At 47.3% G+C, this 6521-nt stretch overlaps 1 pseudogene; it reads right to left on the reverse strand.

The window, feature by feature from the left end:
- Positions 1-3399: 3399 nt before the first annotated feature.
- On the reverse strand, positions 3400-4171 carry LOC115837009 (annotated as a pseudogene).
- Between the last annotated feature and the right edge of the window lie 2350 nt (positions 4172-6521).

Here is a 6521-nt window from a genome sequence, read left to right on the forward strand (position 1 = left end):
TGCCTCTTTTCCTAGGCGTCCCCTCTTGGGCCAGCCCCTCCTTCCCTCTCTCAAATCAGCGCTGGTGGGCATCTCCCCATGATAGAGGGTGGAATATTGGGGGCAGCAGCAAGACCTCGGGAGCTGAGTCCTGCCCTCTGAGTGGGAGCTGGACCCTGCCTTCTGAGTGGGAGCTGGGCCTTATGAGCACATAGAGGCCAGCAGAGGGGTGTGTAAGGCTTGACACCCCAGCTCCATCACCATCTCGGGGTTTTTCCAAAGAAACCAGTAGGATATATATGGAGAGAGATTTATTTTAAGGAATTGGCTCACGTGATTGCAGAGGCTGTGGTCTAAAATTTCTGGGTCATGTCAGCAGGCTGGAAATTCAGGTAAGAGTTGATGTTGGAATAGAGTTCAAAATCTGTAGGGCAGGCCCACAGGCTGGAAACTCAGGCATGATTTCTGTGTTACAGTCTTGAGGCAAAATTTATTCTCCAGGAAACCTCAATCTTTGCTCTTATGACCTTTTACCAATTGGATGAGGTCCACCCACATTATGGAGGCTTTTCTTAAAGTCAACTGATTGTAAATGTTAATCACATCTAAAAATACCTCTACAGCAACATCTAGACTCGTACCTGGCCAGACAACAGGCACCATAGCCTAGCCAAGCTGCCACATAAACTTAACTATCACACCACTTACCCGCTGTTGACCCAACCTCTCTCTGAGCCTCCATCTTCTCACCTGTTAAAATGGGAGTGATAACAGACCTTGCCTCATAGGGTTCTCAAGAGGATTAAATAACATAATGTACATCAAGACCAGTACCTCCAAAAAAGGAGATAATTATTATATTTCTTCAAGCATAAGATCAGCTTTTTGTAAGATGCACTATTATTTTATGCACTAATAAGACTTTTTAGAAAACTAAATCATGAGGCAGTTTTTAAGATACCATTGATTATATGTTGCATTCTCATTTCAGAAGCGTTAAATGTCAAAATATGTATATGTAGAATTGATGAGATATAGCATCAGCTATTATGAAAAATGTCAGATTCATACTCCTCCTTGAAGGGAGTCTCACTCAAGACTTCTCTCTTGCCCTCTACCTACCCAGCTTCCAGCAGGAGAACCACCCCAGAGAGCCGGTGTCACTGTGGGGCTGAGACATTTGCTAAGTGCAGATGCCTTCGATTAGACAATTAGGGGAGGAATGGGAAGATGAGCTCAGGGCCTGAGGCTGCAGCCCAAACCCAGGAGTGTGTTTGACACCGCCAAGGGCGGGGCTGAGGGCAGTGCTCACCACCCGCTGTGTGCAAGGCCAGGCTAGGCAGGAAGCTCTAAGTTTTGGGGATTCAGAGACAAGGCAAGTCTTGGGTTTACCAAGAGCACCCACCTTACTTTGGACAAATCCCTCCCTCTTTGGGCTTCCATTTCTCCATCTGTTACTATGGAGATGGTCAAGTTGGTGGATGGTTCTAAGCTCTTGGGGTGGGGGGACTGTGCCACAGAGGCTGTGACCTCTGTGGCCTTTAGCCAGAAGGATCCACTTGTATTTCTTCCACCCTTTAGCGCTCCATGTAAGATTGTGTTAGTTCCCATGCTGGAGGACAGCTATGAAAGCTTTAGAAAGCACAAAGATAGCCTTAAAGTTCCTCCCAGGGCTGGCATCGGGTTAAATTCAGAAGTTTTCAAGCCTGAGCAAGCTGCAGAATGACCTGGAGCCTTGTCTAGGAGGGGTGGGGACCTGGAATCTGCACTTTAGCCAGCTTCTTGATCATTCAGGCATATGATTTCTTTGTTTTTTATATCTCAGTTGTATTTTTATAACTCCCCAGTTTATTATTTTGATTTTTTAAATTTTTAAATTTTTTTTTTTTGAGACAGGGTCTCAGTCTGTGGCCCAGGCTAGAGTGCAGTGGCACAGTCACAGCTCACTGCAGCTTCAACCCTCTGGGCTCAAGTGATCTCCCACCTCAGCCTCCTGAGTAGCTGGGACTACAGGCACCTGTCACCATACCCAGCTAATTTTGGTATTTTTTGTAGAGATGAGGTTTCACTATGTTGTCCAGGCTGGTCTCAGACTCCTGAGCTCAAGCAATCTGACTGCCTTAGCCTCCCAAAGTGCTGAGATTACAGTATAAGCCACTACGCCTGGTCCAGTTTGTTTTGAAAATTACTTTCTGACATCTATATGAATTTAACAGAATTGCCTCAAAGTACACAGAAATTACCTGTATTTGCCAGTAAATATGAAATGCTGATGAAAGAATACTTAATATACCAATATTTAAGCATGTCAACATAATAGAACTTTTTCCACCTTTTTAAATTATTTTTCCCACCTAACCCAATTTATATTTGACATTTGGGTTACATGTGCATATAGAAACAGACCTATTCCACAACTGACCATAGTTAAACTAGCATACAAGTGTCCTTTCTGGATGTAATTAAGTTTCAGAGACAGCATGGTTCAAATGGGAGCAAATGAGCTGACCTCCTCATGAAATACACTAGGCAAAAAATCAAGAAGTATTAAAGTTGCTAAAGACTGATTCCAAATCTTTTATTTCTTCCTCTTTTTTTATTTTATTTTGAGACAGGGTCTTACTCTGTCGCCCAGGCTGGAGTACAGTGGTCCGATCTCGGCTCACTGCAACCCCTGCTTCCCAGGTTCAAGCAATTCTCCTGCCTCAACTTTTCGGGTAGTTAGGAGTACTGGTGCACGCCACCATGCCCGGCTAATTTTTGTATTTTTAGCAGAGACAGGGTTTCACCATGTTGGCTAGGCTGGTCTCGAACTCCTGGCCTCAATTGATCCATCCACCTCGGCTTCCCAAAGTGCTGGGATTACAGGCATGAGCCACCTGCCCAGCCTCTTCCCTATCTTTTAAATATACAAATGTGCACCGTGGGTGTGTGTGAATTAAAATGATTCTAGACTGTGAGCTCCTATGGGCAGGGCTATTGTCACTCTATAAAAGGCCCTAGGGCAAAAAGATGGAGGTAGTGCAGGGAGCAGAGGGCGCCTGTCCTCCATCCAGCCATCATCAAACCCACTGAAGAGGCAGACCCGATTAAGTCTTAATGGGCTTAGGTGTTGACCTGGGCCTTCAAGGGAAGTTTGCCTCCACTGTGTTTTATTTTGTCGTTTTATGTTGTTTGTTCCACTATTTTTCTAATTGATGCAAATTGAGAGGCTCAACTAATCTAAGAACACTTAATATACCCCAGAAACCGTCTGAATCAATGATTTTTATTCTTCTGCCAAACACAACTGATTTCCATCTGCGATTACTTTTTAAGGTAAGAAACAGTAAGTCAGTGAAGAACGAGCTGGGACCTTGGGCTGTGGAACACTATTATACTTTAGCTTGCCCACAGAGATGCAGAGCCGAAGGCTGGGGTCTAGTCGGGTTGGCCGCAGCAGGGTACAGACCAGCCTCGGTGGGCTTCCCCCAAGAACGTTCTGCAGCACCTGACACCCTGCTGGTACACCGTCTCAAAAGGCAGCCATTTCCATAATGGGGATCTGCATTAACAAGTTGGTTTTGTGATCACAGCTCCCAAGTAGTTCAATTTTAGCTTTGCAGTTTTTAGCTTGATTGCTTTTTCTATTCCTATCTCTGCTGGGCAAGGTGGCTCATGGGAGTATCGTGCCTCTTCATGCAGCTGTGCCCTGGGTAGTCAGGGGATTCCCTATCTCATACCCAGACATCACCACACTGTCTACCCTCCAATTCTCTGAAATGTTTTTTGTTTGTTTGTTTGTTTGTTTTTTTGAGCCAGAGTCTCGCTCTGTCGCCCAGGCTGGAGTGCAGTGGCGCAATCTTGACTCAGTGCAACCTCTGCCTCCCGGGTTCAACCGATTCTCCTGCCTCAACCTCCCGCTTAGCTGGATTACAGGTATATGCCACCATGCCCAGCAAATTTTTGTATTTTTAGTAGAGACAAGGTTTCACCATGTTAGTCAGGCTGGTCTCAAACTCCTAACCTCAGGTGATCTGCCCATCCTGGCCTCCCAAGTACTGGGATTACAGGCATGAGCCACCGTGCCCGGGCCTTTGAAATGCTTTAATCTGAAAACTGCTTCTGCAATGGGTGACCAACACATGTTACCCAGACACACAAACAGCACTGACTTAGGCACCTGCTCTCCCATCTTTATGTGCACAAAGGCACTGAGAGACTGCCCGTGTGATTGAAGAAACACTGAAGGATTAACTGTGCAGGAACTGGTTCCCAAACTCAAATGAGAGTAAGGAAGTAGCATCCCTGTCTGAATGTCTGAACCATTTGAGTCCTAGACCTCGACTTTGTTCTATACTTAGTATTTCTTTGTTCTATGCAGCATTTCTTTGACTTGGCTGGGTGAAGGGCTAGGACACCCAGACTTCTTTTCCAAGAAGAATCTGCTTCTTTCCAAACTAACACTGCAGACTAAATGCCTGGATTAGGGTTAGGGTCAGGGTTCCAGTTCCTTCTGCCCTCCGAGTTCAAAGCCCATCTGTCTAAAGCTATTTCTGCTCTTCCCCTTAGTCCTTGTGGGACTGGCTCCTCACGCTTATTATTTTTTTTTTTCCTGAGACAGAGTTGCTCTGTCACCCAGGCTAGAATGCAGTGGCACCATCTCAGCTCACTGCAGCCTCTGCCTCCTAGGTTCAAGTAATTATCCTGCCTCACTCTCTCGGGTAGCTGAGATTACAGGCAAGCACCACCATGACCGACTAATTTTTGTATTTTTAGTAAAGACAAGGTTTCACCATGTTGGCCAGGCTGGTCTCAAACTCCTGACCTCAGGCGATCCGCCCGCCTTGGCCTTCCAAAGTGCTAGGATTACAGGCGTGAGCCACGGTGCCTGGCCTGCTGCTCACCCTTTATATCAGTGATTCTCAACAGGGGTCATTTTTGCCCCCCAGGGGACATTTGGCAATGTCTGGACACCCGTTTGGTTGTTGTAACTGAGGGCATATACCAGCATATAGCGAGTAGAGGTCCAGGATGTTGCTAAACATCCTTCACTGCACAGGAGAGCCCCCCATGGCAAAAAATTGTCCAGCCCCAAATGGCAATAGTGTTGAGGCTAAGAAAACCTGCCGTAGGTCTCAGCTCACATGCTGCCTCCCGAACAGGCGTCTGTAACAACCCTAGTCATTCTCTCATTAGCTGTTGATTTTCTTCATGGTATTCAAACCGTCTGAAATGACCGAACTAATTTGTTTACCTGATTTGATGGCTGTGCCTAAACTACTTCCCCTCCCACCACCCCATATAATAATAGCTCCTGGTGATGGTGGCAGCAGTCATCACAGCTAACATTTATTACGTACTTACTGTGTTTCAGGCACTTGCTCATATTATTTCTTACAGCCATTCTAGTAACCCTACAAAGTAGGAAGTATTATTAGCTGTGTTTTACAGATCAGAAAATAAGGGCACAGAGAGGTTGCCTAAGGACAGCAGCGACAGTGAAGGAGCCACAGTTCAACCCCACGCCCCACCACCCTGTGCTCCTGACTCAATGGCTTTGGACTGCAAGAGGTAAAGGCTCCGTGGCTGGCCCAGCTGGCCATCCACTCACCTGGTAGGGAACACCCCACTAGGACAGAACAATGGACATGGGTTCATAAAAGCAAAAAGTTGCCTGGCATTCACACTCCTGATTCATGGCCGGCATTCTCAGAGCATGCTCACCAGCAGACACAGAACCGTAGCTCCTTGCACATCTGCCACCGGCTAACATGATTTGCGGCTGCATCTGTCTGCTTCTAACACGCTCAGATCTGGGAGGGGCTCCCCGAGCTCCCAGCCCCATCTGTGAAGGTGAAGACCTGGGACCAGGCCTGGGGCCTCCCCAGAGCTTCCCCCAGGAGGAGACCTGCCTCAGTGATCGCTCAGACCAGTTCCAGGCACCATCCAGCTTGTCAAGCAGCCCAAAGAGCTGCCCTCCTCCTTGCCAGCAACCAGCATCTTTGTATTTCTGAGGCAATCCCTGGCACCAGGTGCCTGGAAGAGAATCTTAGCAGCCCTCATGACCCAGGATCTGGTCCTCAGAGTAGACTCTTGTGAACCGAATTTCAGCAGAAGACACCAAAGCATTTGGTAGGTGTCTCAGGTCCAAATGCCCGCCAGGGCCAGGTAGGTACCGTAAGTGTGCAAATACAGCTGGATGACTGACAGTGTGAGGTGGTGGGGACGGTGTTGAGCTGTAAAGCCAGTGTTTCCCTAGAGGATATGATGTCTGCTCAGCTCCTACCTGGTATTATCTTTCTTTTTTTTTTTTCTTTTGTTTTTTTTGAGACGGAGTCTCGCTCTGTCACCGAGGCTGGAATGCAGCGGCGCAATCGCAGCTCACTGCAAGCTCCTCCTCCCGGGTTCACGCCATTCTCCTGCCTCAGGCTCCCCAGCAGCTGGGACTACAGGCGCACGCTGCCACGCCCTGCTAATTTTTTTGTATTTTTAGTAGAGACGGGGTTTCACCTTGTTAGCCAGGAAGGTCTCAATCTCCTGACCTCATGATCCGCCTGCCT

The sequence above is a fragment of the Nomascus leucogenys genome, chromosome 2 (genome assembly GCF_006542625.1).
Source record: "Nomascus leucogenys isolate Asia chromosome 2, Asia_NLE_v1, whole genome shotgun sequence".
NCBI classification, from domain to species: domain Eukaryota; kingdom Metazoa; phylum Chordata; class Mammalia; order Primates; family Hylobatidae; genus Nomascus; species Nomascus leucogenys.